Source organism: Schistocerca piceifrons, chromosome 2 (assembly GCF_021461385.2).
Source record: "Schistocerca piceifrons isolate TAMUIC-IGC-003096 chromosome 2, iqSchPice1.1, whole genome shotgun sequence".
Taxonomy (NCBI): domain Eukaryota; kingdom Metazoa; phylum Arthropoda; class Insecta; order Orthoptera; family Acrididae; genus Schistocerca; species Schistocerca piceifrons.
Window position 1 is genome coordinate 202,864,881 of NC_060139.1, and position 25,838 is coordinate 202,890,718.

Here is a 25,838-nt window from a genome sequence, read left to right on the forward strand (position 1 = left end):
TACTCCCGTTATACCATTTTCTGCTGCTGTGAGTAATTGTGTGGGTCATTTTCTTTTAGTATTACATTTATAGCAATTACTTTCATCTTCTTAACTTTTCTAATTCCTGATAAAAGCTTAACAAGCTAAACTGTGCACTGCAGCGTCCTATAACGCATCACCTCGTGTCATGTTGAGCCGGTAGGTCGCTTCTGAGCTGTACGGTGCATCCTCACATTCCTGCGATTGTACGTTCCTAGGGTGACGCCTGTGTGTGATATGCAGCTTGTCTATGAGCGTGCACTGCCAATGATTATTCAATAAGCCCACAATTACTTCCTCCGCACCCACCATATTTTCCATGAGATTTTCTGCCTATGTTGTAGACAGTTATTCCGATTACTTTTCGCACACCTTGCGCTTCTTGCTCGTGAACATATGCGAGTCATTTCGCCTTAAAGGCGAACAGGAAGTGTAGGTCTCGGTTCATGGCCAGCTCGTTGACCTGGTCCAACCACACTTTAAAACTTTTGTTCGAGTAACCTAGAAGTTTGATGTGTAAGATACTTGTCGAGACTTTATAATATCACCTCGCAAGAATGTGACATTGTTCAGTCAACACGGGTTCTCCAGGCGAGTACAAGATAATTTTGTGCGACGTCGTCATGCCTGCATTGGCACTAGGTGAAGCTACTTTGAACCACTGCTGTGAATGTAGCGCCTTCTGCTGACATCAACGGGGTGTATGTCGGTAGTAGAAGTCATCGTTTAAATGTGAGTTCTCACAACTCCCCCAGGATTTAGTCTTTAGTCCAAAGTCTTTGTTGATAAGAATAATACTTCATCTGGGACACCTTCTTGGAACTATCATCTGGTGACATCTAATTGTATCAGAATGTGAGCCCAAAGAACATAGTCGGCCGGGGTAGCCGATCGGTTCTAGGCGCTACAGTCTGGAACCGTGCGACCGCTACGGTCGCAGGTTCGAATCCTGCTTCGGGCATGGATGTGTGTGATGTCCTTAGGTTAGTTAGGAAATATTTCACTGCAAAAAAAAAAAAAATAAATAAATAAAATAAAAAATAAAAACATTTTTACTTTGCGTTACTTGTCTCCCGGCATATCCAAGCTGTCTTCCTTTTGTCCAACAGGGAACCAGTATTTCTGCCACACTGTCAACACTATCCCTGTCCACAGCCCGTGGTCTAGTGGCTAGCGTTGCTGCCCTGGATCACGGGGTCCCGGCTCCGATTCCCGGCCGCGTTGAGGATTTTCTCTGCCTGGGGACTGGGTGCTTGTGTTGTCCTCATCATTTCATCATCATCATTCGTGATAGTGGTTATATTGGACTGCGCAAAATATTGGACTGTGAAATAATTGGGACTTCGTACGGGCGCTGATGACCGCGCACTTGAGCGCCCCACAAACCAAACGTCATCATCAACACTGACCCTGCAGTGCCCATCATTGTCTGTTTTTGTTTTCTTTCCTCCATCCCATACGCTAACCTTTTCCTACTATCTCCTCGTCTTCTCTGTCTCGCGATTTGATTGTTCTACGTTGCTGTCAACATTTGTTAGTTGTCTTTACTCTTATTCGCCAAAACCTTAACGAGGAAATTCTGAATATTGTGTTCAGTATACTGACACTTGTGAAATACCATGCATTTATTACTGCATCTATTGTTATTATCATTATTTACTGTTATTTTTGTTCTGAACACAGATTAGATTGTGGCATACAGTCAAGTCCACTCCAGGTTTTTTCCAACTTACTTAGGACACCGGTGGGCTGTTCCGAACAGGTCTATGTGTTTTTGATAAAATAATTTTGGGTACCCGGCCGCATCGTTGTAAACTACTAGAACAACTAAACTGCTGACGTTTCGTCCGTTCACGGTCGTTCACAGCTGTGTCGTATTTTACTGTCCTTACAACATTCTGTGTATTTACGTTAGTCGGGTGAAGCCGGTGATATGCAGAGAATCTGTGGGTGGGTATAGTCAGTGATTGTTTTTTAAGCACAGATACTCTAAGAGAAAAAAGGTCCACGAATAAATTGTCCGAATGGGATGGAAATCGGCAGATGTGATGTACATGTACAGAAGACAAATTGGATGATTTGAGCAAGAGAAAGAACTTCACGAATTGAGAAAGTCAGCACTGTATTGGTCCATCTCTTACCTTTATGCTAGTAGTTACAAGGCTTGGCACTGGTTGATAGAATTGCTGGCTGCGCTACTAAGTGATATCGTGCCAAATTCTGTCCAATTGGCCCATAATCCTCCCAACATTCTCAACTGGAGAGAGATCTGGCAATCTTGTTGGCCAGGGTATGATTTGCAAAGCACGAAGACGAGCAGTGGAAACTCTTTCCATGTCCAGGAGTGCACTATCTTGCTAAAATGTAAGCCCAGGATGGCTTGCCATGAAGGGAAACAAAGCGAAGCGTAGAGTATCGTCGACGTACAGCTGTGCCGTAAGGGTGCCGCAGATGACAACCAAAGGCGTCCTGCTGCGACAAGAAATGTCGCCCCAGATTATCACTTCTGGTTATTGGGCTATAAGGCGTGCTACGGTTAGGTTGGTACACCGTCGTTGTCCGGGCCATCTCCAGACACATCTTCGACCTGGAATCTCATTGACGAATTGTAGTCAGTGATTAGTCCCGCTTTGAACTGATCCCCAATGGCCAGTGAAGATATGTCTGGAGACGTCCCAAACAGCGGTAGAATACCAACGTGTTTAGCAGGACCTCTTTTCCCCATTCGGATAATTCCGTCTTTTTTTAAGTTTATTTGCTTCCTCCCCACTTAACTGCTCCACTTCACATTTTGTTACTGAGAGCCATTCTCCTCATATTGTAGGAAGACATTCATCTTGATCTTCGAATGTGTATGTTATATGGTAACTATCCCAGAAGATCACTGATAAAGGGGATGACATTAGTGTTAACATTCCACAGTCGATGGATATATTATTATTATTGTTATTATTATTATTTAATACAACATGTTGTACAGTTAACGTACTACGGATGACTGGGTATACGTAAGAGAAGTCCTTAAGGTCCTAAAAATTTGCTTTTATTCGTATAGTCAGTCTTCTGCATGTTTCGATGCGCTTGGCCACGAATTCCTGTCTAGAGCAACACTTTCATCTCAGAGTGGCACTTTCACCATGCATTCTCAATTATTGGTTCGATGTATTCCAAACTCTGTCTTCTCTTACAGCTTTTACCTTCTACAGCTCTCTCTAGCATCACTGAAGTTATTCTCCAATGTCTAAACACATGTCCTATCGCTCTGTCCTTGCTTCTGGTCGATCGGTGTCGCCCACATTTTTCTCTCTTTCGCCAGTTCTCTGGAGAACTTCTATGTCTCTTATTAGTCTACCCAATTGTTGACATCCACCTGTGGTACCACGTCTCAGATGCTTCGATTCTCTTCTGTTCCGCAGTTCACACATTTTATAATCCACTACCACACAAACGCACATTCTACGAAATTAGTTCGTCAGATTAATGCCGATCCTTGATGTTAACAGACTTCTCTTGGCTAGGAATGCCCCATTGGCCTGTAATAATCTGCTTTTTGTGTTCTCCTTGCTTAATCCGTCACGTGTTATTTTCTTTCCACGGTAGCAAAATTAATTAACATCTACTTTGAGGTCACCAATTTCGAAAATAAGTTTATTGCTAATCACCTATCTGGTACTCCTTATTAGTCTCCTTTTTCTTCCGCTTTTTCTCAATCAATAATTTCTAACCTTTAACACACCCTATAGTACTACTTCACTTTCCCTTCGGTTTTCATTCTTATTATTCTTTCTTGGTCCTTGTACACACTATATATTGTCTTTTCTGACAGATTACTCTTAATGCATAAAAATTCCGCGTAATGAGTTAACATACAATTAATCCAAAAATTCCTGATTCCTGCCCTCAGGCTGATAGATACACCCTTTTTCATTATCCCTGGAAGATTATATCGCAAAATAAATTGTCTGTATGTCGTGTAGAGCGAGAAATTGTAAGCTTACAACCCCACACGCCGTATTTGGTTTGTTATTTTCGATAGCAAATGATATTGCAGACGGACGGAACTGTGTAGCTGGGGACAGAGAATATCAATGTCTGAAATGTGAGAATGGTGGAAAGTACAAAATGGCTAAGCAAGAATGGTTAGAGGGCAAATGCAAGGTTGTAGAAATGTGTGTAAGGCACAATAATAACGGCAGGCCAAACACAAAGTGCTTGGATTAAAAAGGGCATAAGATAGGGGCATAGTCTTTCACCCCTACGGTTAAATCCATACACCGAAAAATAATGACGAAATTGAAAGGTAGGGTCAGGAGTGTGATTAAATTCCACCGTAAAAGAATATCAATGATAAGGTTCGCGAATGAAATTGCTATTCTCATAGAAAAGTGTGGAAGAATTACAGGAGCTGTCGAATGAATGAAAAGTCTAATGAGTGCAGAATATGGAATGAGAGTAAATCGGAGAAAGGCGATAGTAATGACGAGGAGTAGAAATGAAGGTGGTGATAAGCTTAACATGAATATTCGGGGCCCCGTGGTAAGTGCAGTTACAGAATTCTACTAACCTGGAAGCAAAATAACACTTGACGGTGGAAGCAAGGAGGGACACAAAACTAGCACAGGCACAGAGGGTACGAAATGGTGGCGGGCCCCGTGGAACCAGTCAGCGGACTGAAGACCCGAAAAAATGAAAGAGGGGCATTTGTAATTATAGTTAAGTTTTATCAAAGTTTTGAACATTGATGTATTTTCTTTCGCACTCACAATCGTGGCTCCTTCATTTTAGTTAGGGCCATTCTGGAATATCCGCCAAGAAAGTTACTGAAGCTTAAATGAAATGTCGTATTGTATGATTAGTTTTCATATCACGCACACATGATTGTAAGCCTTAAACACCCGGCCCACTTTATTTCGAATGTAACTTCCCTCGTAGCTTCTTATTCACATCTTTTCCTCTGAATTCATTGATTAATCTCCTTCCTCTCACAAAATTTCCACATTTTACCTATTGTAGACATTTATTTCATTTGAATGGTACTGTTACGATGTGACCTCTGGTTCTTGTGTAACACTACTTAACGCACACTTTATCTTTAATGGGTGTTCAGGACACATAGCCAAAAAGTGGTATAATAACTGTATTTTGTTTTTCTTGCAAGGCAACTGTTGCTGATCATAAGTTGCTTCCGTATGGCAGGGCGCCCAATGAGAAACTATGTTGCGGTGTTTCAGGGCGCTGAACGGAGGCAGCTCTCGCCGCCAGCTGTGGGTGAAGGCGGTGCGCAAGATCACCTCCCAGCGGCTGCTGGCTGTGCCTCCGCCCCCAGCCACACCGCCCCCAGCAGTCGCCGCCGGCGATGTCCGCCTCACGCCACTCAGGAGGGTAAGCCTACATGCATACACGCACCAGTAAACCTCCCCATCTCAGAATTTTAAAAAATCGAAGTTTTATTTAAGCCTATTTCCCATGCAGCTCAATCTTTATGACATATCTCCTGAGGCACGCTACCGGTCATCACCTATCACAACTATGACGTTGTGATTAAAAGACAGATTTCATTTCGAGTATTCTGTCATTTCTCCATTCTGATAATAAAACAAGTGTAAACATGTAAACGATCGCTACGGTCGCAGGTTCGAATCCTGCCTCGGGCATAGATGTGTGTGATGTCCTTAGGTTAGTTAGGTTTAAGTAGTTCTAAGTTCTAGGGGACTGATGACCTCAGCAGTTAAGTCCCATAGTGCTCAGAGCCATTTGAACCATTTTAAACGTGTAAAGAATAAGAGTGTCTGTTCGGTATTTGACTGGTTGTTCGCTTAGAGGAGCGGTGATGAGTATCCAAATCAACAATGACCTGCGTTTCCCTAACCTGCTGACCGACCCGCTGAACCTGTGAGTCTCACGATAGGTTATTGGAGAACCAACTGGAATTTGTTGCATGTTATTTCTACGTACCATTGTCAGTCTGCTCAAGGGAAGCCCACTAATGGTTGGCAATATTCTTATGATTACAGATTGCAGCTGTTTATTAATTTTTCAACCTCGTTCGCGCTTACACATAGGCAACCCAATTATCAAATTCAAAAAGCGGGCTACCTTCGCGCCTTCCCGTTCACATCGTGTCAGAAGTTTGCACCCTTGAACTGACGCTTGCCACATCAGAAATAAAGCCCATATTGAGCGCCTGTAGTGTCAGTTACAAACTTTGAAAGATCCCCTGTCAACTGACGTGTGTCTGTTTTCAGTATTTCTTGTAGGTTTTGCGGACTTCCGAAACCCTGGAGGTACTTATGAATAATCCTGTATTTCCTACCCCCGAACCCCCTTGAAAAACGAAACGGTGGGAAATATTCTTTTCATATTGCTACTTCAAAGAAATTAATTAAAACAATCGTAACATTAATGTCTTTGAAATGAAGTTGGAAGTCAAAGGGCTTGGGCGATTCGTAATAAGAAACCCCTCATCCCTTCGGCTGTCTGCGTGGCAATTAGTTCGCATTATCAGGTTACCTCCCATTCAAAAAACTGTTGCACTCAGCGACTGTTATATTGACTTGTAAATTATAGATTGCAGCGATCAGTCGTCCTTTTTAAATTTTATTGCGCAGATCTAGATTTCGGCTGTAAGCTAGCCATTCACAATGTAGTTTTATTTTCGCTCAATGCATGTAATTCCCTGTTGGTCGGGCTTCATCCACAGTTAATTGAATACTAGTTCGCATTAGTTTACAGTAAATTGTGTACAGTTAGCAATGTATTTGTAGATCCAACCATGGTCATACCATATTACCTCCTAATGGGACGGAAGCAGGAGATTGGAATTGAAAAACGTACTTTAATTATATCTGTGCAGCAGGAAAGCTATTGTAGTGGGACAGGCGCAAAAAAAGATTGGATAGCCCCGACTACAGTGGTGTATACACTGCACTGGTTCAAACAAACTCGTGCCAATGCAAGTGTTTCGCGTTCTGGAAGACCATGAGTAATACGTAGGGAAGATCAGTTCATATGTGTGCAGAGTAAATGTCAGACGCCTCGTAGTGCACCTGAAAATTGTGACGAAGTAAATAGTGCACGAACAGCTTCAGTCTGTGTCTCAGCAGTGCAACGCCATCTCCGTAACAAGGTTTAAAGTGGAGCACAGCGGCCAAAAACATTTTCCACGCAAACAAAATTAGGCGAAAAGATTGCCGTTAGCACTGCAGTTAAAAAACCGGAGTCAATATAACAGTCGCTGAGTGCAATGGTCCAAGGTGTTATTGACGGATGAATCCATGTCCGAAATATCTGGATGCCATCTTGGAATGTTTATTCGTCGAGTTCAGTGAAGAAGTACGAAGAGTCATTGTGTGAAGCCAGTGGTCAAGCATGATGGAAGGTCCGTCATTGTGTGGGAATGTTTTTCATGTGATAAGGTCGGTGATTTAGTAAGAATTAAAAGAACATTGAAGAAGGAAGGATATTACAGGATAGTGATCAACAATGCAGTTCCATCTGGCAAGTGACTTATTGTTCGTGGGTTTGTTCTGCACAGATCCCAGACATGATTCTAAATTTTGAAGAGGGTATGCCAACAGAAAATAGAAATGATTTGGAGACGTTGATCACCTGACTTAAATCCCATTGAACAGTTATGGGATGAACTTGTCAGGAGGATCAGAAAAATGTGAAGGCAATATAATAGAAAGGGAACAGAAAGTAGATGAAGAAGATATGGCAGACGTCATACCACGAGAAGAATTTGACTGAGCGCTGAAAGATATGTGAGTGTCTTCAAGTTCATGCTCCTCGTAACACCCCACTATGTATATATCTTTCTCCTTTCACCTTTCACTGCTTTTCTGAGTACTGACTTGTCATCTGAGCTCTTGAATTATACATACGCTGGTCTCTTCGGTCAGTATAGCCGATATATTCGTCCCGAGAGAACAGCAATAGTATTGCTGTTTAAAGTAATTTTAATAAATTATTTATTTTTAACTCCTAGTTGCACACTTTTTTACAGTACTCCCTGGATAACCTTCAGGTCTGAGTACTTGTGTCAGCAATCCGTCGTGTCTGTATCAGAACCACTCATCAGAATACTACACTATTCTCACGAGTGTACAAATAAAACAGTTTTCTGCATCAGCCACTTATTTATTTTACAACTACGCGTTCCGATGACTCACGGGATATTCTTCAGGTGGAGGATTGTTGTAACATATACAACATCCCTGAAGTGACGATATAAAAGTAATGTGCAGTGGTAAGGACATACAACAGGCACCAGTATGTAGACTTTTTACGACTATTCCGTCCGTCAAAAGATGCAACATAACCTATACTACCGTTGGTCTGCTGTATTCTTCACCAACAGCAGCCACGCAAATAAACAATTCTGTGCCTGAAGATGATGGTGTGAACCATCGAAAGGCGTAGTGGCAAAATAAACAGTGGACTAACGCAGGCCGGCCGCGGTGGCCGGGCGGTTCTAGGCGCTTCAGTCAGGAACCGCGTGACTGCTACGGTCGCAGATTCGATTCCTGCCTCGGACGTGGATGTGTGTGATGTCCTTAGGTCAGTTAGGTTTAAGTGGTTCTAAGCTCTAGGGGACTGATGATAGTGCTCAGAACCATTTGGACCATTTGACTGACGCAGATAACTTTTATTTGTATTTACCAACTGCCACAGCCCTCATAATGCCGACCTTCACGAATGAAATATTTTTCTTCATCTTTGGTTCTGATACAGGCATGACATGTTGTTGGAGCAATTACGTGGATCTGAAGATGTGAAAACAGACAAAATATCATCAGACATCATAGAGAAGGCTATAATTTCAATTCAAAATAAATTAGATGCTGACGGGTGTAAATATTACCGAACAATCTGTTTAGTAAGTCATGGTTGTAAAACACCGACACAGAGTGTTTACGGAAGGTTGTGAAAACCAGTCACAGTCGGCATCGAGAAAGAACAGTTTGAGTTCCGAAGAACACGCGACGCAGTACTGTCCCTACGACTTCTCTTACAAGATAGCTTAACGAAAGGGACACCTACGTTTATACCATTTGTAGAATTAGATTGTTGTTGCTGTGGTCTTCAGTCCAGACACTGATTTGATGCAGCTCTCCATGCTGCTCTTTCCTCTGCAAGCTTCTTCATCTCCAAGTACCTTCTGCAACAAACATCCTTCTGAATCTGCGTAGTGTATTCCGTGTACGATTTTTACCCTCCATGCTCCCATCCAATACTAAATTGGCGATCCCTTGATGCCTCAGAACAAGTCCCACGAACCGATTTCTTCGTCTAGTCACTTGTGCCAGAAATTCCTCTTCTCCCCAATTCTATTTAGTACCTCCTCATTACTACCCATAGATCTTCAGAATTCTTCTGTAGCACCACATTTCGAAAGCTTCTATTATCTTCTTGTCCAAACTATTTATCGTCCATGTTTCACTTCCATACAAATACTTTCACAAAAGACTTTCTGACATAATAATCTAAGCTCGATATTAACAAATTTCTCTTCTTCAGAAACGCTATCCTTGCCATTGCCAGTCTACATTTCATATCGTCTCTACGTCGACCGTCATTAGTTATTTTGTTCCCCAAATAGCAAAACTCATTCACTGCTTTAAGTGTCTCATTTCCTAATCTAATTCCCTCAGCATCACCTGATTTAATTCGACTACATTCCATTATTCTCGCTTTGCTTTTGTGAAAGCCCATATTATATCCTCTTCTCAAGGCGCTGTCTGTTCCGTTCACCTGCTCTTCCAGGTCCTTTGCTGTCTTAGATAAAGGTTTAAATTACTTATTTTGAGTCGCAAGGGGCGGTCTACGATAACATACAGTTATTCACCACATGCTTGTACATCTGTCTATACAGCGGCACCCTGGCTCCATTGATGTGCTCTGCTGTGAGTGGCGTAAGACAGACATATGTGGTGAACAACCTGGTATATACAATGAAGCACCAAAGAAACTGGCATAGACATGGGTATTCAAATACAGAAATATGTAAACAGGCAGAATACCGCGCTGCAGTCGGCAACGCCTATACAAGACAACATGTGTCGGGCGCATTGTTAGATCGGTTACTGCTACTGCAATGGTAGGTTATCAAGATTGGAGTGAGTCTGGACGTGGTGCTATAGTTGGCGCACGAGCGATGGGTCACAGCATCTCCTAGGTAGCGATGAAGCACCGATTTTCCCCTATGACAATTTCACGAGTGTACCGTCAATTTCTGTCATCGCTGCGACCGGAAAAAGATCCTGCAAGAACAGGAGAAACGACGACTGTAGAGAATCGTTCAACGTGACAAAAGTGCAACCCTGCCGCAAACTGTCGCAGATTTCAGTGCTGGGCCATTAACAGTAGTCAGCGCACGAACCATTCAATGAAACATCATCGATGAGGGCTTTCAGAGTCGAAGAGCCACTCGTGAACCCTTGATGACTGCACCACTCCAAGTTTAACGCCTCGACTGGGCCCATCAACACCGACATTGGATTGTTGATGACTGGAAACATGCCTAGTTGGTCGAGTCTCGTTTCATATGTATGGAGTGGATGGACGTGTACAGCTATGGAGATAACCTCATGAATCCATGGACCCTGCGTATCAGCAGGGGACTGTTAAAGCTGGTGCAGGCTCTATAATGGTGTGCGGCGTGTGCAGTTGGAGTGATGTGGAACGCCTGATACGTCTAGATACGACTCTGATAAGTGATACGTATGTAAGCATCCTGTCTGTTCACCTGCATCCATTCATGTCCATTGTGCATTCCTAAGGACTGCGGCAATTCCAGCAGGACAATGCGACACCCCATACACTCTTTTGAGTTCAAACACTTCCGCTGGCCACTAAACTGCTCACACACGAATATTATTGAGCATATCTGGAATGCCTTGCAACGTGCTGTTAAGAAGAGATCTGCAACCAATAGTAGTCTTATGGATTTATGGAGAGCCCTGCAAGATTCATGTTGTCACTTCCCTCCAGCACTACTTCAGGCATAAGTCGAGTCCATGCCACGTCGTGATGCAGCACATTTGCGTGTTCGTGTTCGGGGGGGGGGGGGGGGCTACACGACATTAGTCAGGTGTACCAGTTGACTTTTAACTCTCACACGCCGATGCATTAGTCTTTTATTCAGCTACGGGCCTGCCAACTCATGAGAAAGAGTACTCTTACTGCTATTTCAAGAAGTATGCCATAATGTGTCTTTTAAGGTCTGAAAATGGTAACTCTGATTACCGAAATCGGTTATCGAAAACAAAGGTTATAATTAGCGATCTTGGCAAAGACATTTATCTTCTCCAGTTTAGAGAAAGGTTTTGATAATGCTGACTGGAATACTCTCATTGAAATTCTGGATGTATCAGTGATAAAACACAGAGAGCGGACGTTTGTATACCGCTTATACAGAAGCCAGACGGCACTTACAAGAGTCGGGAGCATGGAAAGGAATCCCTGTTTGAGAAGGGAGTGAGACAGGCTGTAGACTATCCCCGATGTTACTCAGTCTGTGTATTAAAAGCAAAAAGTAAATGAAACGAAGAAGTAGTTAGAGAAGGGAATTAAAGTTCGGAGAGAAGGAATAAAAACACTGAGTTTTGACGATGATATAATTCCGTCAGACACAGCAAGGGGGTAGGAAGAGTAGTTGAACGGAATGAGAGGTATCTTGAAAAGAGGTTATAAGATGGATATCAAATAAAGTAAAACAAGGGAAATGCAATGCAGTGCAATTAAATTAGGCCATAAAACTTTGACAATACAGACAAGAACACAAGTGAAGTTTTTGTAAGGTGGTGTATTGAAGAATGCTGAATATGAGGTGAATAGATCGTGAACTAATGAGGATGTAATGAATTGAACTGGGGAGAAAAGTAGTTTACGGCACAACTTGACTAAATGAAGGGATCAGATGCCCATTCTGAGGCACCGAGTAATTATCGATATGGTATTGGAGGGAAGTGCAGGGGGGGAAACATTTTAAAGAACGAGCAAGGGGTAGATAAAGTAAGCACCTCTAATGGATGTTGGTTGCAGTAGGTATGCTGATGTGAAGAGGCCTGCGTAGGACAAAGTGTCGTGGGGAGCTGCATAAAGCCAGTCGTCGGAGTGAAAGGTACAGCAACAACAATAACAACAATCACCTTCTGAATTTCGAAGAGTGTATTCTACTAATGACTCAGAGCTTTCTGTAGACGGACATCTTGTAAATGTAGTTTTGCCTTTCCATCTTCTAACGTTAGTCTTGGCCTCGCGTGTGCCTACATAATTAGCAGTTGCTTGGCGACATCATCGGGACAGTAGTATCGTAAGCTATCGATACTGGTTTGCAAAACACATTGCTGGTAACGTAAGGCCCTAACGAAAAGTAATGGACCTAAATGTGGCAAGAATAGTAGTTGATATTAATCGATGGGACCGTTGGGGGAACCGCGCGACCGCTACGGTCGTAGGTTCGAATCCTGCCTCGGACATGGATGTGTGTGATGTCCTTAGGTTAGTTAGGTTTAAGTAGTTCTAAGTTCTAGGCGACTGATGACCTCACATGTTAAGTCCCATAGTGCTCAGAGCCATTAGAACCATTAGATCGTTGGGGGACGGTACACAACAAATATGTTTGGAATCTAGTAAATGCAGTAGTGCGAAACAATACGCGTCCACGACGTGCAAAATGCTTCTTTAAAAGCTGACCAATGAAAACGATTGTATTTCCAATTCTGTGTTTGTAGAACGTAACTGCGGATGTTTGTAGAAGACCCACTCTAATCGCTGTATGACGAATAAAACGCCAGATATCGTACCACGCAGACTATTTTTAGTAAATAAAATCAAATAAGCCTCGACCAAGAATTGAACCCTTTACCTCCTGCATACTATGCCAAAACGTTATCTGCTACACCAGATGCACAACAGTGCTCTGTTTGCTGATAGTTACCGTGCGTGTCGTTACAGCGTTGCCAAATTGCTTATCTTTAACGTGTATTTACTGCCTGAAATATGGGCAGCAGAAATTTTGGGACAGACGTTTTTTTATTGGTAGTATGTGAGAAATCACGCTGCGAAATCCGAGTGCGGAATTTTTCTCACCCTGTATAATACCGTAAAAAGTTTAACAAAGTGTGACGTGTCGTTTGTGGTGGAACAATTAATTTGACAGACCCTGTTGCGGTACTGCTTAATATGCTGTGTAACTGAATGAGCTCCTTATATTGTCCCGATTCCCCCTCGCACGTTGGTCCGACACCTCGCCTGCGCTACTGTGCGCCGTGACGCCATAGGTCACCTGCTGGCGACACAGCTCGCAGCGTTGGGCGGTCGCTGAGGTCGTGACGAGAATGCGTGGAGGGCGCTATCTGCCCGGACAGCGTCCTCCTCTTATGGGGTCCGCAGATTTACGGCTTCCGCTGAGCCACAGCCAGGCGCCGTCCCCTCTCTCTTCTTTATACTGCCGGCTCGCCAACAGACTCGCTGCCTCGCTGACACTCGAAAGAGCACCGGCTGAAAATACAGATATGGTGATAGCCCAGACGCAGAAAACAAGACGACTGCCGAGTCAGAGAAAATGAAAACTTTAACTATCTTCCACTCCAAAATCTGTGATTCTGTTGTGGCCTTCAGTCCGAAGTCTGATTTGATGGCAGATCTTGTGCAAGCCTCTTCATCCCTGAATTACTACAACCTACATACGTATTCGCCGATGACATTGTAATTCTGTCAGAGACAGCAAAGGACTTGGAAGAGCAGTTGAACGAAATGGACAGTGTCTTGAAAGGAGGGCATAAGATGAACATCAACAAAGGCAAAACGAGGATAATGGAATGTAGTCGAACTAAATCGGGTGATGCTGAGGGAATTAGATTAGGAAATGAGACAAAGTAGTAAAGGAGTTTTGCTATTTGTGGAGCAAAATAACTGATGATGGTCGAAGTAGAGAGGATATCAAATGTAGACTGGCAATGACGAGGGACGCGTTTCTGAAGAAGAGAAATTTGTTAACATCGAGTATAGATTTAAAAGTCAGGAAGCAGTTTCTGAAAGTATTTGTGTGGAGTGTAGCCATGTATGGAAGTGAAAATGGACAATAAATCGTTTAGACAAGAAGAGAATAGAAGCTTTCGAAATGTGGTGCTACAGAAGAATCCTGAAGAATAGATGGGTAGATCACATAACTAATGAGGAGGTATTGAATAGAATTGGAGAGAAGAGGAGTTTGTAGCACAACTTGACTAGAAGAACGGATCGGTTGGCAGGAAATGTTCTGAGGCATCAAGGGATCACCAATTTAGTTCAAATGGTTCAAATGGTTCTGAGCACTATGGGACTTAACATCTGTGGTCATCAGTCCCCTAGAACTTAGAACTACTTAAACCTAACTAACCTAAGGACATCACACACATCCATGCCCGAGGCAGGATTCGAACCTGCGACCGTAGCAGTCGCGCGGTTCCGGACTGAGCGCCTAGAACCGCTAGATCACCGCGGCCGGCACCAATTTAGTACTGGAGGGCAGCGTGGAGGGTAAAAATTGTAGAGGGAGACCAAGCGATGAATACACTAAGCAGATTCAGAAGGATGTAGGCTGCAGTAGGTACTGGTAGATGAAGAAGCTTGCATGGGATAGAGTAGTATGGAGAGCTGCATCAAACCAGTCTTAGGACTGAAGACCACAACAACAACAAACATCCGTATGAGCCCGCATTCTGTGTTCATGCCGAGGTGCCCCTCTGTATTTCTTACCACCTCCTCCCTTCCCTCCCCCACTAGTCCCCTCTACTAAACTGAGTATTCATTAATAACTCGGGATGCGTCGCATCAATCGATCCTTTCTTTCAGTCAATTGTGTCATAAATTTGTTTTTCTTTTTCCCAATTCGATTTAGTACCTCTTCATTAGTTATCCGATCTGTTGAGCTCTCCATCTAACAATCTTGTATGGCACCACATTTGAAAAGTTTCTAGTCTCTCCTTGCCTGATCTGCTTGCAAACGTCCACGATTCACTTCTATACAAGCCTACACGCCATACAAATACCTCCAGAAAAGCGCTTGCTAACACTGAAGTTTGTTTTAGATTCCTCTTATTCAGAAATTTTGCTCTCGCTCTAGCCAGTCTGCATTTCAACCCGCTCTTGCATCGTCACTTAGCTCCGCGCCCAAATAGCAAAAGTCGTCTTTTAGTCATTCGTTTCGTAATCTAATTCCTTCGGTGTCGCTTGATTTAATTCACTACATTCCACAACCACTGTTTTACTTCTGTTGGCATTCGTCTTATAATCTCCTTTAAAAAATACTATCGGTTCAGTTCAACTAATGTTGCAAACCCTTTGCCCACTCTGAATGAATTCCTACTTCTTCCCTGTGAACTTCCATCCTTTCTCTGGTTTACTGCCTGCTCAATTTACGAGTTAAATAACATCGTGGATAGGCTACAGCTCACTCACTTCTCAGTTACTTCTTCTCAGTCATGTCGTTGACACCTGTAACTGTAGTCTGATTTCTGTGAAGGTGTTAATTCACCTTTCGGTCCCTGTATTTTATCCCTGCTACTTTGAAAATTTCAAAAAAAACATGTTTCATTCAACATTGTCAAAAACTTTCTCTGAATGTCTACTTTTCATAAATTAAGGTTACCGTTCTTCTTATTGTCATCTAAGAGAATAGTACTGCTCCGAGTGTTCCTGCATTTCTCCATACCCAAAAGTAATCTTCCCCACGGCCAGTTTCGACAAATTTTTCCATTCGTCTGTGGAATGGGCCTTACTGATATCTGGCGAGTGAGTCGTTCGAGAGGCGCATCTTGACGAGCATCCGGGTAAGCGCTAATAGATTATTTTAGAAAAAAGGTTTTTATTATGCAAGTATTGAAGATAGTTAGCCATTTTTAGAAGTCTGGCGCTGCCGAGGTAAGAGGAGATATGTTTGTCGTCTAGTAAGATGAAAATTGCTTTCGGATTAGGCAAAGAGCGAGACCTTTTTCTCGAAATAATCCGACCGACAATCGTAGGTCCCGAGGAATGATATATTCCGTGTTTATCATAAGTATAGCGGGAAGTAACTGCAAAACTTAGTTGAAACATCTTTGAACGTATATCCATAGTAACTTGTGAGCTTCCTCCCAAGTCCACTGAGGGTCTATTTGTTCAGGTGATCGAGCATCTGTTACTAAACTAAACTGCGTCCAAACAGGCTCTGAAAGTCCCAACGGTTACCGACCGGCCACCGTGTCATCCTCAGACCACAGGCGTCACTGGATGTGGATATGGACGGGTATGTGGTCAGCACAACGTTCTCCAGGCCGTATGTCAGTTTCCGAGACCGGAGCCGCTACTTCTCAATCAAGTTCGCCTCACAAGGGCTGAGTGCACCCCGCTTGCCAACAGCTCTCGGCGGACCGGATGGTCACCCATTCAAGTGCTAGCCCAACCCGAAAGCGCTTAACTTAGGTGATCTGACGGGAACCGATGTTACCACTGCGGCAAGGCCGTTGGCGATCATTTGTTAAGAATATCGTAAAGCTATTTCACTACATCGACGAATGGAAACAGAGCGATAACAAATTTTGTAGGGGTGCTGATCATGTAACGAGTATATTAGCTGGAGTCAGCCCAGACAAATACTACTCATCACATCTTTCACGCGACACCCAGTGTCAATGGAAAGCGTAGGTTTGTTTCCCATTATAAGAAGAATGATTTTTAAAAGAGGAATTTTACGTGTCCATTTGTAAGGCGTCAGGCAAATCCAACACCTTCCATGAAAACCCTGACATGATAAGCAAATCCAGTAGTATGTCACATAGCTCCAAATAAATCGTGACATTAAATTAACCAAAGTAATACGAGTAACGAGTGAGCAAATGGAATACCACAGACTAACACAAGAGTGCCTAAATGCATGTCATACCTTCCCACCGTGAGACAGACGCAGTTCTGAGGGGAGATACGAGAACATAAGCCGAGAGCAGAACCGTGTTAAGCTAGAAGGCCCTACGATAAGGGACGGACTGGACACTCACGTCGCCAGATAACCACTAGGACCACCCCAGCTGCAAGTTTTAGCGTGAGACTTTTTCGCGTCTCTGTTACGTTGCAAACTTTAAAAACATTGCCCCACCACGAAAAGTATAACGTTTCTCATTGGATAGACAGAATTTTTGTAGCCAGAGCTTAAGGTTAACATTGAGACCCTGATTGGTCAGATGAAAACACAGCCAGATAGTGTTTTTAAACCATCTTCGGTAAATTGTAGTAAGGAGAAGTTAGGAGAGAGTTGCTTCCGAGACGGCGAGGTGAGCGGAGCTGTGCTGCCCGCCGCCCCCTGACGAACACCGACAAGGTAATGAATGCATGCGATGCCGCATAAAAGCGCATAAAGCTTCACTCAGAACTGCAGAAGCCTCATCTGTTACACCCCCTTTTTGCGTAATACTAGTCTCGATTGTCAATTAAAGCTCATGGTGTTCACATTTGCCACTTGAAGTAAAAATCTGAAACGCGATGATTTTTCTGTTACATAGTTATTGAGAAGCCACATCAGACACTGTAATTTACGACAAGTTAGATAAGTAATTAAAGATAGTTGAGGGTCACTGTAGACCATTTTGATAGTTTTCTCTTTTGTGAAACTTAATTTAAACCTAGATTATAGATGCGATATGGCATAGGTCATCCTTCGATCCATTGTAGAACTTGGAAACCCATTCAGGGAATATTCGTTCACATTTTTTGTTGAACGCAGTTAGTTTTTACCATCCTGTATTAAAACATTTCCTTTTATCAATAGTGCAATTTATAAACAAGGTTTTGTGAGTAGAATAAAATTTCGAATGGTAAACTTAACTGCTTTTTCGACGTTATTTTACCAGTTAACTAAAAATAGGAGAGCCTTGAACCCCTTCCACTAAATTTAGTTACTATTAAGATTCTCTTACAGGGAGTGCAGTGGAGCTGACGCTGAAATCATTAAGTATTTGGTTATATCATTGCTAGTCTCACTGAACTCTTCTGAATTCTACATGTCATGTGTGGTCTGACGTCTTCTTACCAGCAACAGGTCCCAGGTTCAAACTAGTCAATTCCCCAAAAAACACGCTCAGAGCGTCGTTGCGCGAATGTGGTAGGGAGACTACGGAGACACCATATAGAACAAACAGACACCACGCAGAATGTTAGACATTCTACAGAGTGGTCCCAAATTAGTCTCTTACGATGGTCCTATATCGATGTGTATTTACAGGGACTGTAAAACACGAAGAATTCTAGCAGCAAAGGCACTGCCCTGGCCCGCGGTGAGTGCTGCTGCCTTGCAGAAGTGCTTCTCAGTCGCTCCTGGAGTGCTGCTTATTATTCGTGATTTACTTTTCCTATTAATACATATCAGTGAAGAGAATAACGCAATATACTAATTTGAGACTGCTGTACCTATTGGGCACGTAAAATTCCTCTTTGAAAATTATTTTACTTGTAATGGGAAACAACCCGATGCTTTCCGTAGACGCTGGGCGCCGTGTGAAAGACGTGACGAGGAGGACTTGCCTGAGCTGACTCTAGCTACACGCTGCAAAAGCGAAGTGCAAACATGTGCCGACACATCCGAGAAAATTCGCCAGACGACCTACAGGAGAGACACCCAGTATATATACTGGTATCCAAAACTTAAAGACGAAAGTATGATGTGTCACTGTCAAGTTACATAGCTCGATGTATCTTGGACCATACACAGAAAGAAATATTTCAGAATAATGTTGAATCAAATTGCATACTTAGAAAATTTATTTCGCTTTACCGATTGCAACAGATTAATCGGTCATATTCAGGAGCCTACTAAATATGGTATATTATAAATAATCATTACAACTTGACCACACATGACTGTAAATTATAAGAAGTGTATTACAAACACTTACTTCTTATAGATTTAGCAGGTGGAAATATCTTTTTCACAGAAACGCAGTGCTGTGAAATGTTGAAAAATGTACACATTGTATATGACAATTGTAAGCACAGGCTGATAATTTGCAGTAAATGAATCACATTTATGTACATAGTCAAGTTTTTGTGCTAGCAGGAACGAACAGATTTTCACCATTTCGCAAAATATGAAATGATATACAGTCAGATTGGTATCTCTTTTCCACTGAGATTTAATCGTTCAGCTAATCTTTACAATTTAGGTAGGAATGATGAAACGTTCCGAGCTCTTCTAAGAAGTTCGTTCTATAGCCCTTGTCAATTGCATTCAAAATTCCCAGCATTTTTAGATGTTAATGCAAATGCTGATTTTCGTGAATTTTTACTGCTTTTGTTGAGCAAGTACTTACGAAAGCGGCTGTTCAATAACTTCCTGTCTGCCATATATATATAAAAACTCGGACATGTATTGCACTGAATTTTATGCACCCCAGATTTGAGAAATTTTTTAGTTGTAGGCTATTCATTGTGTAAAACGAGCGGTTTGGTGACATTGCTGCTGGTAAAGAACACAGTGATGTCATATTATTTAAACGAACGAACTTAGCTTCGACGCTTGAAACTGCATTTAATGGATGGTAAAATGGTTCAAATGGCTCTGAGCACTATGGGACTTAACATCTGAGGTCATCAGTCTCCTAGAACTTAGAACTACTTAAACCTAACTAACCTAAGGACATCACACACATCCATGACCGAGGCAGGATTGGAATCTACGACCGTAGCAGTCGCGCGGTTCCAGACTGAAGCGCCTAGAGCCGCTTTGGCCACAGCGGCCGGCTTAAAGTCCTCCTTATCCCTATTGAACTTCAGCATTTAAAATGTATTGCGGTAAAACAGTTATCAGGCAAGCCTCGTAGAATAATTTTATAAAAATAAAACTAATAGTAATATAAATACCTCTAGACTCAATAAAAGTGACCTTAAATTAAGAAATAAAAGCCCATTTCTAGGTGACATTTCATATCGTGCATTTCAATTGTTTAAAAAAAAACCTGATGTAACTGTGTCCTTTGCCGCCGATAATGTCACAAACCTGCTCATTGAAAAGGCTACAAGTTCTTCAGATCTGCGGTTTATAAAATTCTGTGTAATATCTGGCTGTAGTTTTTATATAGACAGTCAGGAAGGGCATTTACGATCAGCTTTAGTGAGCACTTTCTCAATAAAGATGGTGAAAATTAATTTAAGTCAACCTTTAGAGAACACATCAGAATCGAGAAAAACTCTTTTTCTCTTCCATCTTTGCTTAATGTGGTGATTTCTCATGAAATTGACAAGTGCTAAAATACGATCGTGATAGAAAAGTTCAAAATATACAAACATTCATATATGAATTACAAAGATTTGTTGAACGCTCGGCTTTCGCTGAAAAAGAGATACTATTTTGATTAGATAGGATCTCTTGTGCGCCGGTGCGGAAAACGTAAGGACGAAAGTAACTTTCGCATAACGTGCCACTACCAACCAACATAACTCGGTAAAACTTGGATTACACAATGAAAGAACTGCTACAGTATAGTACAGAAGGGAACTCAAAATAATAGGCAATGACACGAACAGAAACGACACTTTTATTCGAAGACAATAATTACACCGAAGTCATTCCTATTCATGATGGTCCACTGGAAATAACAAAAGGCGGGAAATGGTTCTGCAGAGGGTGTGTGATTACCATCGATAGCAATACAAGGATGTGCTCCCAAACAATACAAGTTACGATCTCGCCTTATGAGGGTAAATGCACCCGTTAACATTGTGATGGTTTTCGTAGCCTAAGTGTTATGATGTGGGGACTCGTAATTTTGCATAATCGTATTGATATGCAAATCTTTGGACTCGCTACACTCACGTCCACTGTATTCCTTCTCCACGTGCGTCTTTCCAGGTAGGTATTCGGTCCCGACTTTACTTTCATGGATGACAATGCCCTGCCGCTTGTAACAGCGCAGGTGGAGCAGCTCTTCGAACAACAGGAGATTCTGCGCAATGACTGACCTGCCTGTTCCCCCGGCTTAAATCCATCGAGCACTTGTGAGATACGGTGGGGAGATGTATGGCAGCACGTCCGCACGCACCAAAGGACCATCCAGCAGTTGTTAACAGCGCTGGTTGAATAATGGAACGCCCTGTCACAGAAACTCCTTATCAACCTCGTGGCCAACATGGGAGCGAGTTGAAAGTTGTCGTCGAATAATAGTGCCATTCATGTTGGTCTCACTGCGTATTTCCTTGAGTTACCTTCTGAGATACACTGCTGCACTATATCGTCCAAGTTTCAACGAGCTACGTTACTTGACAGAGTTTATATCTTGTGGAAGTTACTTTCGTTCTTACGTTTTGCACACCAGTGTAGTTATTTCTACAAGCCTTCCATTTCAGCTCACGTAATCTTTTATTTGACAGCCTAAATAAGGCATTTATTCAGACGTCGGTATACAGTCGTAAAATATGCCAATGATGCGTGATTTGTCTCTGTTAAGACGCCTGTCCACAATCGGCAAATCGAAACTCAACTAGGAGTTAGAAGGATAAATTTTCAAATAAACCAGAAGGGCCGCTTACGGCGTAAACATCCCACTGTTCGTAATGCCGAAATTGCGCAATGGACTTCTTACTATGTAGGTAATGGCCTGGGTTGCTCTTTTCTTTTCATGGAGCCAGTTAAGATAGTTTTTGCCAGTACTGATGGAACCCGTCCGACTAATGGTTAAAAGTTCCCGGGGACACGTCACAGCTGTTGATAAAACCTTCTCAGGCAATCAGCTGAGTGGTGGCCTCCTCTTGTCATAGCGATACCCATCATCTTCAGGCAATTATTTCGCCTGAAGATGGTGTGCAGAAAACACTGAAACGTTGCGACAAGACGACGTCACCGCACGGCTGATAGCCCGAGACGATTTTATCACTGTAAGATGCCGAGAAAGCCTGCAGTTACATACAGGTAGATCACAGCTGTTGAACTCGGGTTTTTTCTCGTCATTCTTCTGAATGTTGTTACGCTGCCCGCGCCGAACAGTGTGGCCGAGCGGTTCAAGGCGCTTCAGTCTGGAACCGCGCGACCGCTACGGTCGCAGATTAGAATCCTGCCTCGAGCATGGATGTGATGTCCTTAGGTTAGTTAGGTTTAAGTAGTTCTAAGTTCTAGGGGACTGATGACCTCAGATGTTAAGTCCCCTAGTGCTCAGAACCATTTGAACCATTTTTTTACGCTGCCCGCCATGTCTTCCACGCCTGTGGCAACCTCTTGGCCACAGAGTGGTACTTTCACCTAACCTCCTAAACTGTTACGAGCGACGTAGTTAGCACACTGGACTCACATTCGGGAGGACGACGGTTCGAACCCGCGTCCGGCCATCCTGATTTAGGTTTTCCGTGATTTCCCTAAATCGCTTCAGGTAAATGCCGGGATGGTTCCTGTGAAGGGGCACGGCCGACTTCCTTCCTCATCCTTTAATCCGATGGGACTGATGACCTTGCTGTTTGGTTCCCTCCCTCGAATTAATCAACCAACTATTGATGGATCTGGCATGGTCAGATTAGAGGCCGGATGCCGTTTCCGTCGCCACCCCATTATCCCTTGGACGGAATATGTGTACCGCAACTGTCTGCGTGCGTCGTGGGAAAGTGAGCGAAAGTTTTTGAAATGTTTGCGAACCGTGTAACTGAGGCAGGACTTGGGTACCAGCCCAGTATTCACTTAGTGAGGTGTGGGGAACTACCTAAAAACTTCCATGATCGCCGGCACACTGTCATCGTTAATATGCCGGGCGCATTCGATCCAGGGACGGTGCACCTTCCCGTTCGGTACGCACGGCTATGCGGGTGGGTGCAGCTCTCTCCAGTACGATGGAAGTTATTACCTGACGTCTTAACACACGTCACATAATCTTGTTCCTTCTTATCGCCAGCGTTTTCCAGACATTCGCTTCCTCGTTTCCTCGCCCGTTCTGTGGAGATTGTCGTCACTCCTTATCAGTACATCGAATTTTCAACATCCCTCCATGGCAGCACGTCTCAAACGCTTCAGTGCTGTTCTTTTCCGGTTTCCGCACTGTCCATGATACAGAACCATACAACACCGTGCTCCCAGCCCACAGGGTGGTGACAATTTATCTTTCGCTACTTGAACCACTGTAGGCGGAAAACTATTTACTGTATGAGTAAACAAATTTGTAGGAATGATGTTAACACTGCGTTTTAATGTCATGACTAGCCGTTAGGCGTCTGGTAAAAGAGAGTAAGGTGATATGTAGTCCTATTCACACCCTAAACCAGGAGTCTGATGAGACGGGCTGGAACGTCCCTATTATTCGCAACTGCAGACAGCTAACATGAATCTGGACAAGGTGAGCAGAGCTGTACTCATAAAACTGTTGTATTGAAACAATACCGATAGTGCTGCTTCTCTTCGCGAGTGTCGATGCACTAAAGGAATATGGGAAGATCCTCTTTCCGTACCAGGATTGAAGAACAAGATTCGGAATTAACTTCCTAGGAGACACCGACGGCGAATTGCGCCACAGATGGCTGAAGGAGTTACTGTTGCTATGGCTGAGAATGCTGGACGCAATGTGCGATCTTCAAGCGGTGCACGAGCTGTCACAACAGCTGATCATTCCATAGTCCACCGTTCGAAAAGTGCTGCGAACAATTCTGAAATGTTATCTCTAGTGCGGTTCCAGGCTGTCGTGGATGCAGATGGTCGTCACATGGAGTATCGATTGTATCCTGGAACGTTAACATGGTACGCAGTTAGCAAATGTTACCTTCTCCTGTGCAAAATTAAAGTATGTTTCTTTCAATGGTTTATTAGTTGTTCCCCTTCCGCATGTCCGTACAAATGTTTCCATAAAGTTTCATTCTGATACGACCACTTGTTTCCCATGGGGGGCCCATTCAAGTACTAAAAGTTTAATTATAACAACCCTATACTTTCCCAAAAAGTCTTCCTCAAATTGAGGCCGATGTTTGCTACTACCAGACTTCTTTAGGCCAAGAATGCCCTCTTTCCCTCTGCTAGTCTGCTTCTTACATATTCTTTGCTTCATTACTGTGAGTTATTTTGATGGCAAGCTATCAAAATTCGTTCCAGTTTATATGCTAAATTCATTGCTGCTCCTTGCGACTATCATTTTTCTTCGATCAACTCTCGATACATGTACTGTTCTCGTTCAGAAGGTCCCGTGATTCTTCCTCACATTCAGTGAGTACAGAAATGCCACCAACAAATCCTTTCACCGGCAGTCTTCCATACTGAATTTTAATCTCACTCTACATTTTTTTTGTATCCAACAACACATCTCCGATGCACAGAGCGAACAGCGGGGAAGATCCGTGCACATGTTTCTTGGAATTTAATTCTCCCTTGGTTCTTGTACGTAACGTACAAGTACATTGTCCGTTTTTCCCCAATAGCTTCTACCTATTTACGTTGTCGAACGCTTTTCTAGGTCGATAAATTGTTTCCGTTATCAACCGTAATGTCAGAACTGCCTCCCAGGCGCTTTTACCGTTGTCAGAAACTTGGATCCATGCGCTTTTAAGCTGACTCTGCTATAATTCTCGCAATTATTTGAATTTGCTATCTTCTGGATGGTGCAGTTTACAATGTAATCTATAATGAAATTTTAGCTCTTCAGCGGAACGTGGGCTGTTAAGATACTTCCTGGGCAGATGAAAACTGTATGCCGGGCTGAGACTCGAGCTCGGGACCGTTGTCCTTCGTGGGCAAATACTCTACCACCTGAGCTAACCAAGCACGACTTACAACCCGTCGCAATTTTACTTCCGCCGGTAATGTTACCTGTGCTTTCCACCTTATTTCTATCGTAATTCGTCCAGAGCTCTGTTACAGTAATAATGGATCCCATATGTCTTCCCACGCTGACTACTATTTTTTTCTATCACGTTAGCACACTGCTTTTCCTACTCGTAGAGTCTTTCAACGTATTGTTTCCATCTATCCGCTACCTCCTCTGCCTTTAATAGCTGAACTTCCCCGACACTAACATTTTGCTTTGAATTTCACGGAAGGTTATTTTGACTTTTCCTTATGATTAATATGTCCCTTTGACAATCATTCTTTTTCCATTTATTCACATTTTTCCTGCAGCCATTTCCGCTAAACTTCTATGTGCTTCCTGTTTATTTCATTCCTAGGCGATTTGTACTAGAGAACAGTCTTTTCAAGATCATTTTTATATTTCTTTGATCTTCGATTAAAAGAAGTGTTTCTACTGCTAACGCCCATTTTAGAGGTGTCCATTCCTCTTCCACTAATTGTCTGCTATAGATTTATCATCGCAGCTTCTACAAACTCAGATAACTTCAAACGCACACCATCGTTCCTCAATACTTCAATATCTCTCTTTTTCCAAAAGTGATTCTTCCGTACATTTTTCTTAAACTCCGTCGTCCTTATTACCTACTTGTGATCCGAATTTATATGTGGTCCTTCGTGTGCCTCGCATTTCATATCGTATTAACGTGTCTTTATTTTTTTTAGTCTGTCTTCTATGAACAAGTGCTTAGTCGGAAATTCCTCTCTGGTAGCTTTACGAGTGAAATCTCTCTGCTCGAACAGGAATTCAATGTTCAAATTGTATTGAGAAGCTCTACATATCACAGTGATTAGGATGGTGAATTCATTCGATTATGTAACTCTTAGTTTGCCCCCTATCGATCTTTAAAAATGTACATGAGGTTCCTCAATAAAATGCGTGAAACAATCAGAATCATAATAGGTATATTTGGCGAAATCAATATCTGGACAAACCTCAGAATCACACGCTTGAGCTGCTAAGTCAAATGCCACTTGAAACGCATTTTTGAATACAGGA

The 25,838-nt window shown here is 42.8% G+C and overlaps 1 protein-coding gene across 1 annotated transcript in view; it reads left to right on the forward strand.

The window, feature by feature from the left end:
- Positions 1 to 5,268: 5,268 nt before the first annotated feature.
- The window catches only part of LOC124774910 (adenylyl cyclase 78C-like), a 723,787-nt gene continuing 703,217 nt past the window's right edge, over positions 5,269 to 25,838 (forward strand). Inside the window, exon 1 of the mRNA XM_047249584.1 lies at positions 5,269 to 5,403. The gene's annotated coding sequence lies outside the window, so the exon portion shown is untranslated. The remainder of the gene's footprint in view (positions 5,404 to 25,838) is intronic.